At 44.0% G+C, this 10,000-nt stretch overlaps 4 non-coding genes across 4 annotated transcripts in view; all 4 read right to left on the bottom strand.

The window, feature by feature from the left end:
- TRNAY-GUA (transfer RNA tyrosine (anticodon GUA)) overlaps window positions 1-5 on the bottom strand; it is a 90-nt gene extending 85 nt beyond the window's left edge. The window contains exon 1 of the tRNA in view: window positions 1-5. This exon is cut by the window's left edge and continues 32 nt beyond it. This is a non-coding gene — a tRNA (tRNA-Tyr).
- Window positions 6-907: 902 nt separating this feature from the next.
- TRNAS-AGA (transfer RNA serine (anticodon AGA)) lies at window positions 908-989 on the bottom strand. The gene has a single exon. It is a non-coding gene; the product is annotated as a tRNA-Ser (tRNA).
- Window positions 990-1,228: 239 nt separating this feature from the next.
- On the bottom strand, window positions 1,229-1,318 carry TRNAY-GUA (transfer RNA tyrosine (anticodon GUA)). Its single transcript is given in 2 exon segments — window positions 1,229-1,264; window positions 1,282-1,318. It is a non-coding gene; the product is annotated as a tRNA-Tyr (tRNA).
- Window positions 1,319-9,396: 8,078 nt separating this feature from the next.
- On the bottom strand, window positions 9,397-9,486 carry TRNAY-GUA (transfer RNA tyrosine (anticodon GUA)). Its single transcript is given in 2 exon segments — window positions 9,397-9,432; window positions 9,450-9,486. It is a non-coding gene; the product is annotated as a tRNA-Tyr (tRNA).
- Between the last annotated feature and the right edge of the window lie 514 nt (window positions 9,487-10,000).

The raw sequence follows: 10,000 nt of genomic DNA, 5'->3' as shown, positions 1-10,000 counted from the left end.
TAAGGATTCCATGATCATACAGCTGTGATATTACGTGCTATTAAAATGATTGAGTGTTAATTTTAAACATTATCAACTTTCCAAGCAAAATGAAAAATGATTTGACTACACAAAAGAGATTCAACTACTTATTCCTGTGTTGCTTTATCACACAAATTGTCATGTTTAATCATTTGGAAAATATCAATAATAGTTTGACTTATATTTGTGAAATTACTATCAACTGGCTACAGAGCTAGTTTGGAAAGCACTTTCAATAGATTTTTTAGTGTAGCCAAACTTACATCAAGATTAGAGATGCTTGAGCCTATCAAATCTTCTACACTCTTTTAAATTTTGCTTGTTTTGTAAACTAATCAAGTGTTCCAGGAATGATGGGGATATTCCATTGTTTGTTCTGATTTGACAATTCATGTTGGACAATGAGCGGCCCTTTTGAGCTAGTGAAGATAATTGTGCTACATGAGAGTATGCACAGACAATTATTTTTCTTTTTTTGCATTAAAGCACAATTTTTAATAAATGAGAGGTTAATGATATAATAATTAGCACTGAAAGTCATCTGACACGATTTGAAAGTAAAATGTTGTGCATTGAAAGTAACCAAAGCTCTTTTTACTTTGAGTGGACATCATTTTCTTTCAAATGAATTTGATATTTTGCTAAATGTACAAAACTTTCTTACAAATTTGACATTCAAAATGCATTTGTAATTAATAAATGCTACTTAGTATGGCTGCTGAGATTCCTGGGCTCAGTCTCAAGTAGAGGAGGAGAATGACGGATAGAGAAAGAGAGAACAGGCAGGCATCCTAAAGATTTTGATGTGCCAGTTCCTGACTCACCCTGAGCAACACTGGTTTCAAGCTTTTAGTAAATTTTCTGAAAAATAAAACAACCATGTGGTCGTAGTCGGCAGGATTTGAACCTGCGTGGGGAGACCCCAATGGATTTCTAGTCCATCGCCTTAACCACTCGGCCACGACTACCTCTCATGCAATGTGATGTTTTTACAAAAGTTTCTCTATGGGTTGAGCTACTTCATTTCAGGCTGTGAGGAAGACTGAAGTAATATTGTATCAGAGATGATTTCCATGGGAAGTTAATCCTGACCACAGTGACCTGCGTTAATGATTTTTAAAATATAACTTGGAGAATGCTTTATACTTGGTATAGTTTTGGGTTTGTAAAATGTCAGTACTGACATCTAAGTTTATCAAAAGCATCATCCTTTGAGCTGGAATTGAACCAGCAACCTAAGGATTTCTGTACCAATCTCCTCTACAGTCCTCCGCTCTACCAGCTGAGCTATCGAAGGATTCCATGATCATACAGCTGTGATGTTACGTGCTATTAAAATGATTGAGTGTTAATTTTAAACATTATCAACTTTCCAAGCAAAATGAAAAATGATTTGACTACACAAAAGAGATTCAACTACTTATTCCTGTGTTGCTTTATCACACAAATTGTCATGTTTAATCATTTGGAAAATATCACTAACAGTTTGACTTATATTTGTGCAATTACTATCAACTGGCTACAGAGCTAGTTTGGAAAGCACTTTCAATAGATTTTTTAGTGTAGCCAAACTTACATCAAGATTAGAGATGCTTGAGCCTATCAAACCTTCTACACTCTTTTAAATTTTGCTTGTTTTGTAAACTAATCAAGTGTTCCAGGAATGATGGGGATATTCCATTGTTTGTTCTGATTTGACAATTCATTTTGGACAATGAGCGGCCCTTTTGAGCTAGTTAAGATAATTGTGCTACATGAGAGTATGCACAGACAATTATTTTTATTTTTTTGCATTAAAGCACAATTTTTAATAATTGTGCTTTTTCTTTTTTTGCATAAAGCACAATTTTTAATAAAGGAGAGGTTAATGATATAATAATTGTTAGGCGCCGGGGTCCGCTCGTCGGTGCGGCCCGGCGCCTAGCAACCAGGGACGCCGTGCGCGTACAGCCGCCGGCTCCCTGGCAACGCTAGACGCCGGGCGCACGGAGCCGCTCTGACCTTAGCAACGGGGACGCCACGTTCGGCCGCGTTCCCCGTTGCTGGGTCTGGTCTAATTACATTGTGGTGTGCTGGCCTTGCAGCATGCAAGCTGCACGGCATTACCTGAGATTACCTTGTCTGGGTCCTGATTGGAGGGTTCCTGAATAAAGGCACTCTCAGGACTTCTTACAGACGCCGGTGATAGCTTCCTGTTTGCCTGTGTCAGCTACAGAGAGTTTCCAGTCCTGCTCAATCCGGTTGTTCCTGTCCTCAGTGATCCTGTACTCGGAAGTTTGTCATCTTTTCCTGGAGTCTGACCGAGCACCTTTAACATCCTGTGGTGTTCGTGAGTCGCGGCGCAGCCGTGTGTTGCGGCTTGTCCGCTTACTGTTTATGATTTAGTTTATTGGTGTTCTGGAGCTTTTGCGGAGGATTCCGCTCCCACAGATCCACTCTGGTATCCAGCGGTGCTGGATAGGAGTAACGGATCAGTGGATCCTTGGTTGTCCTTTTCCCTGGCGGCTAGTCCGCACATACCTTTGGTTTAAGTTAGTTAGCTTGTAACCCCTGGCCTGGTTGCTTAGTCAGAGGGCCCCTTGTTATCACCCTGTCTCGGATTTCCCTTTGTCTCCCATTAAGACCTGCGGGGGCATCGGGGTTGGGCAGACATAATCCGCCCTTCGAACGCGGCTGCCATGGGCTCAAGCAACCATAGTCTCGCAGGGGATTTCTGATAACACGGGCGAGACAACGGAGTTAGGGCACCAGGGGTTACTAGGCTCTCCTGCTCCCACAACCAGCATATCTTCCCAGTACTCAGACCTCTGCCATAAGATCTCCTCTGGTCTGGAGTACGGGAATCATAACATTATCACCGGCCAGACAAAAGAAAAAAATTTAAATTAACAGGAGTTAATTTTTTTTCACTTATTCAGTTGGGAGATTTTGTCGGCCTCATGAATCCCGCCGGTGTTGGGCCAAATCCTGGCCAGCTTCTAGTTAGTCAGATTCAAGAACTTACTCAGATGGTTCAGGATCTGTCCCTCCGGGTGAGGTCACAGGAAGATCTGTTACGGACTTCCCCAAGGGTCATCTCTGAACCAAAAATGCATCTGCCTGACCGTTTTTCTGGGGATAGAAAACAGTTTTTTAATTTTAATGAGTCTTGTAAACTTTATTTTCGTTTAAGACCAGTCTCCTCAGGTACGGAAGCTCAGCGGGTTGGAATTATTATTTCTCTGCTTCAGGGGGATCCTCAGACCTGGGCTTTTGGTTTAAAGACAGACGATCCGGCCTTATCGTCTGTAGACGCCTTTTTAAAATCTTTAGGGCTATTGTATGACGACCCTGATAGAGAGGCGTCCGCTGAGAGTCAGTTGCGTGCTCTTAGACAGGGTAGGAATCCCGCAGAGAATTATTGTACGGAGTTTCGCCGTTGGTCGAACGACTGTGGATGGAATGACCCAGCCCTACGCAGTCAGTTTCGCCTCGGCTTATCTGAATCTATAAAAGACAGTCTCCTTCAGTATCCCGCTCCTGAGACTCTCGATAAACTCATGGAGCTCTCTATTAAAATAGATCGTCGGCTCAGAGAGCGGAGGGCTGAAAAAGGGGCATCTGTCGGGTCTACTCCTTGTGTTCTTTCCATTCCTGTAGAAATGGAGGAGCCTATGCAGATAGGTCTCTCCAAATTGTCTCCTGAAGAAAGAACCAGGAGGCAAAATTCTGGTCTTTGTTTATACTGTGGAGGTAAGGGACATTTTGCCCGTAGTTGTCCGAACAAGTCGGGAAACTTCCTGACCAAGTGAGTTGTGAGGGGGTTCACTTTGGTCTGCAGCTTATCTCCTCAAATAATTCACTGTTGGTTCCTGCTAAAGTTTCCTTTGGCAGCCTCTGTTCCTCGGTCTCTGCTTTTGTGGACAGTGGAGCTGCAGGGAACTTTATGGATTTAACATGGGCCAAGGCCTTAGGTATTCCTCAGTTAACCTTGGGTAGGTGTGTCACCATGCATGGTTTAGATGGGAGTCCCTTGTCCAATGGGGTTATTTCTCTATGTACACCTCCTGTTTTACTCTCGGTAGGAGCTCTGCATTCTGAAAAGATTGAGTTTTTCCTTACCCATTGTCCAGCAGTTCCTGTGGTTCTGGGTCACCCTTGGCTGGCCTTTCATAATCCCATCATTGATTGGCAGTCGGGGGAGATCTTACAATGGGGTACCATCTGTAATAAAGAATGTATTACGCTTCCTATCCGAGTAGCTGCCGCCGTTCCCGCACCCATTCCTGGGGAATACCAGGATTTTGTTGATGTATTTTAAAAGGGCAATGCGGATATTCTGCCTCCCCATAGGCCTTATGATTGTGCCATTGAGCTAATTCCTGGTGCCACGTTGCCTAAAGGAAGGTTATATGCATTGTCTGGTCCTGAAACTGTGGCCATGAATGAGTATGTGAAAGAAAGCCTTGGGAAAGGATTTATCAGGCCATCTAAATCCCCTTTAAGTGCAGGTTTCTTCTTCGTAGAGAAGAAGGATGGTTCACTCAGACCCTGCATTGACTTTAGAGCTTTGAATAAAATCTCGGTAAAGAATACTTACCCTCTGCCGCTGATCTCTGTCCTCTTTGATCAGCTACGTTCGGCTGTGATTTTTTCTAAGATTGACCTGAGAGGAGCATATAACCTCATCAGAATCAAGTCAGGGGATGAGTGGAAAACGGCATTCAGTACTCAGTCAGGCCACTATGAGTATCTGGTTATGCCATTCGGCCTGTCTAACGCTCCGGCAGTTTTCCAGGATCTCATTAACGATGTGCTCCGTGAATTTCTTGGAAGATTCGTTGTAGTCTACTTAGACGATATTTTGATATATTCTGACTCTGTAGAACAACATGTTACCCAGGTGTGTCAGGTTCTAAAGAAATTACGTGAAAATCACCTATATGCCAAGCTGGAGAAGTGTGAATTTCATGTCACGGAGGTATCCTTTTTAGGGTACATTATTTCCCCTCGGGGATTCCGTATGGAACCAAAGAAGCTCCAAGCCATCCTTAGTTGGGCGCAACCCACCAACTTAAAAGCAATTCAGCGCTTTTTAGGGTTTGCGAACTACTACAGAAGATTTATTCACTCTTTCTCTGACCTAGTTGCTCCCATTGTGGCACTGACTAAGAAGGGAGCAGATCCTACCAATTGGTCACGTGAAGCTGAGTTATCTTTTCAGGCCTTGAAACAAGCCTTTGTCTCAGCCCCTGTCCTTAGACATCCCAACCCAGAATTGCCTTTCATTGTTGAGGTTGATGCCTCGGAGGTTGGAGTAGGGGCTATCCTTTCTCAGAAGGATCCGGATTCCCTTGAATTACATCCTTGTGCCTTTATGTCCAGGAAATTCTCATCTGCAGAATCCAACTACGATGTTGGTAACCGGGAATTGCTGGCTATTAAATGGGCTTTCGAGGAGTGGAGGCATTGGCTTGAAGGAGCGACTCATACCATTTCAGTTTTGACTGATCACAAAAATCTTCAATATATTGAATCAGCTAAACGACTGAATGCCCGGCAGGCTCGTTGGGCTTTATTTTTTACTCGTTTCAAATTTATTATCACCTTTAGGCCAGGTTCCAAGAATACTAAGGCAGATGCCCTGTCACGTAGTTTTCTTCCAGTTCAAGACAACAGTCCTGTTACTCCCATACTTCCGTCTTCAGTCATTCGGGCAGGCCTCACACAGGATGTATTTACCCAGTTAAAGCTGCTTCAACATCAAGCTCCTGGAAATACTCCTGCTGGTAGCCTTTTTGTCCCTGAGTTTTTGAGAGCAACTGTTTTGACGGAGTTTCATGATAGCAAAGTTGCCGGGCATCCGGGAATCGCTAAGACTTTGGAATTAGTCTCCCGCTCAGTATGGTGGCCTGGTCTTTCCAAAGACATTAAAGAGTTTGTTTTTTCGTGTCAGGTCTGTGCACAGCATAAAGTTCCCCGTTCTTTGCCTATAGGTCAACTTATGCCCTTGAATGTTCCTCTTAGGCCATGGTCGCATATCTCCATGGATTTTGTGGTGGACCTTCCTCTGTCAGCCGGATGCCGAGTCATATGGGTGGTAGTGGACCGTTTTAGCAAAATGGCCCATTTCATTGCTCTTCCCCGATTGCCATCTGCCCAGGGATTGGCAGTCTTGTTCCTCCGCCATGTTTTCAGACTCCATGGCTTACCCACTGATATTGTTTCTGATCGGGGTCCACAATTCATTGCACAATTTTGGAAGTCTTTTTGTGCTTCGTTAAAGATGAAATTATCTTTAACGTCCGGCTATCATCCCCAATCCAATGGGCAGACTGAGCGAGTTAACCAATCTCTAAAACAATATTTGCGTTTGTACTCGGCCAAACTCCAAAATGACTGGTCTGAGTTTCTTCCATTGGCAGAGTTTGCTTATAATAATGCCTGTCATTCCTCCACCAATGTGTCTCCATTTTTTGCAGTTTTTGGTTTTCACCCCAGAGCTAATTCATTTTTTCAACATTCCTCTGTCTCCTCTCTGGCCCTGACCTCTCATCTTAAACTTATTTGGAGAAAAGTGCACCTGGCTCTCAGAAAAGCAGCATTCCGGGAAAAGAAATTTTCTGACAGGCTCCGGCGGCCGTGCACTTTTAAAGTAGGAGACAGGGTGTGGTTGTCAACTCGCAACATTAAACTTCGACAAACCTCAGCCAGATTGGGTCCTAGATTTATTGGACCATTTCACATTATCAAAAAAGTCAATCCAGTTGCTTTCCGGTTACGTTTACCAAAAACTTTACGGATCGGAAATACCTTCCATTGCTCATTGCTGAAACCATATGTTTCGTCTAGTAGATTTCCTCGTAAAATATCTCAGGGGAGATCACCAATAAATGTACAGGGTCAGCAGGAGTTCTTGGTGGAGAAGGTTCTCGATTCCAAGTTGTCCCGGGGTCGGCTTTATTTTTTGGTACATTGGAGAGGTTATGGGCCAGAGGAAAGGTCTTGGGTCCTGGATGAGGATCTTCATGCCCCGAGGCTCAAAAGGGCATTTTTTCGAGAATTTCCTCAGAAACCTGGTTTTAGGGGTTCCTTGACCCCTCCTCAAGGGGGGGGTACTGTTAGGCGCCGGGGTCCGCTCGTCGGTGCGGCCCGGCGCCTAGCAACCAGGGACGCCGTGCGCGTACAGCCGCCGGCTCCCTGGCAACGCTAGACGCCGGGCGCACGGAGCCGCTCTGACCTTAGCAACGGGGACGCCACGTTCGGCCGCGTTCCCCGTTGCTGGGTCTGTTCTAATTACATTGTGGTGTGCTGGCCGTGCAGCATGCAAGCTGCACGGCATTACCTGAGATTACCTTGTCTGGGTCCTGATTGGAGGGTTCCTGAATAAAGGCACTCTCAGGACTTCTTACAGACGCCGGTGATAGCTTCCTGTTTGCCTGTGTCAGCTACAGAGAGTTTCCAGTCCTGCTCAATCCGGTTGTTCCTGTCCTCAGTGATCCTGTACTCGGAAGTTTGTCATCTTTTCCTGGAGTCTGACCGAGCACCTTTAACATCCTGTGGTGTTCGTGAGTCGCGGCGCAGCCGTGTGTTGCGGCTTGTCCGCTTACTGTTTATGATTTAGTTTATTGGTGTTCTGGAGCTTTTGCGGAGGATTCCGCTCCCACAGATCCACTCTGGTATCCAGCGGTGCTGGATAGGAGTAACGGATCAGTGGATCCTTGGTTGTCCTTTTCCCTGGCGGCTAGTCCGCACATACCTTTGGTTTAAGTTAGTTAGCTTGTAACCCCTGGCCTGGTTGCTTAGTCAGAGGGCCCCTTGTTATCACCCTGTCTCGGATTTCCCTTTGTCTCCCATTAAGACCTGCGGGGGCATCGGGGTTGGGCAGACATAATCCGCCCTTCGAACGCGGCTGCCATGGGCTCAAGCAACCATAGTCTCGCAGGGGATTTCTGATAACACGGGCGAGACAACGGAGTTAGGGCGCCAGGGGTTACTAGGCTCTCCTGCTCCCACAACCAGCATATCTTCCCAGTACTCAGACCTCTGCCATAAGATCTCCTCTGGTCTGGAGTTCGGGAATCATAACATAATTAGCACTGAAAGTCATCTGACACGATTTGAAAGTAAAATGTTGTGCATTGAAAGTAACCAAAGTTCTTTTTACTTTGAGTGGACATCATTTTCTTTCAAATGAATTTGATATTTTGCTAAATGTACAAAACTTTCTTACAAATTTGACATTCAAAATGCATTTGTAATTAATAAATGCTACTTAGTATGGCTGCTGAGATTCCTGGGCTCAGTCTCAAGTAGAGGAGGAGAAAGACGGATAGAGAAAGAGAGAACAGGCAGTCATCCTAAAGATTTTGATGTGCCAGTTCCTTACTCACCCTGAGCAACACTGGTTTCAAGCTTTTAGTAAATTTTCTGAAAAATAAAACAACCATGCGGTTGTAGTCGGCAGGATTTGAACCTGCGCAGGGAGACCCCAATAGATTTCTAGTCCATCGCCTTAACCCAGTGATTTTCAACCTTTTTTTACTCGCGGCACACCGAACAACATTTTAAAATTGCCAAGGCACACCATCAGTTCCCCAACAGAAAAAAACAAAACACACACATTCGCCCTCATAGTAAAAAATAAAAATAAAATCCACACATACATTGGCCTACACAGAAAAACAATCACATTGCTCCCCACATAAATCCTATTGCTCCCCACATGAATTATTCACATTGTTCCCCCCATAAATCCATAAATTCTATTCTCCCTCATAAATCCTATTGAAATCCTATTGTTGTCCACAGGAGAAATAAAATAACAAATATTATTATCAGTCGGGCAGGTGTGGATATTGGTGTGCAATGAAAGTTGTGTATGCAGGCGGGAACTGGAAGATGTGTATGCAGGCGGGTGGGCTGGCTGGGTGGTGAGACGCGGCGGCTGTGACCTATGATATCACACCATTTTGAAGGCACAGGTCATGGCCGCAGCACGACTGATCCTCTAAGAAGATGCCGGGCCAACAGTTCACTCTGAAGGTGCAGGAAGCTGCTCTGGCTCCGCGGCACACCTTGCAACAGGTCGCGGCACACTAGTGTGCCACGGCACACTGGTTGAAAAAGCCTGCCTTAACCACTCGGCCACGACTACCTCTCACTCAATGTGATGTTTTCACAAAAGTTTCTCTATGGGTTGAGCTACTTCATTTAAGGCTGTGAGGAAGACTGAAGTAATATTGTATCAGAGATGATTTCCATGGGAAGTTAATCCTGACCACAGTGACCTGCGTTAATGATTTTTAAAATATAACTTGGAGAATGCTTTATACTTGGTATAGTTTTGGGTTTGTAAAATGTCAGTACTGACATCTAAGTTTATCAAAAGCGTCATCCTTTGAGCCGGAATTGAACCAGCGACCTAAGGATTTCTGTACCAATCTCCTCTACAGTCCTCCGCTCTACCAGCTGAGCTATCTAAGGATTCCATGATCATACAGCTGTGATATTACGTGCTATTAAAATGATTGCGTGTTAATTTTAAACATTATCAACTTTCCAAGCAAAATGAAAAATGATTTGACTACACAAAAGAGATTCAACTACTTATTCCTGTGTTGCTTTATCACACAAATTGTCATGTTTAATCATTTGGAAAATATCACTAATAGTTTGACTTATATTTGTGAAATTACTATCAACTGGCTACAGAGCTAGTTTGGAAAGCACTTTCAATAGATTTTTTAGTGTAGCCAAACTTACATCAAGATTAGAGATGCTTGAGCCTATCAAATCTTCTACACTCTTTTAAATTTTGCTTGTTTTGTAAACTAATCAAGTGTTCCAGGAATGATGGGGATATTCCATTGTTTGTTCTGATTTGACAATTCATGTTGGACAATGAGCGGCCCTTTTGAGCTAGTGAAGATAATTGTGCTACATGAGAGTATGCACAGACAATTATTTTTCTTTTTTTGCATTAAAGCACAATATTTAA

This window comes from Pseudophryne corroboree, chromosome 4, assembly GCF_028390025.1.
Source record: "Pseudophryne corroboree isolate aPseCor3 chromosome 4, aPseCor3.hap2, whole genome shotgun sequence".
NCBI lineage: Eukaryota > Metazoa > Chordata > Amphibia > Anura > Myobatrachidae > Pseudophryne > Pseudophryne corroboree.
The sequence above is the reverse complement of the archived record's forward strand: the minus strand, read 5'-3'. Positions and strand labels throughout refer to the sequence as shown.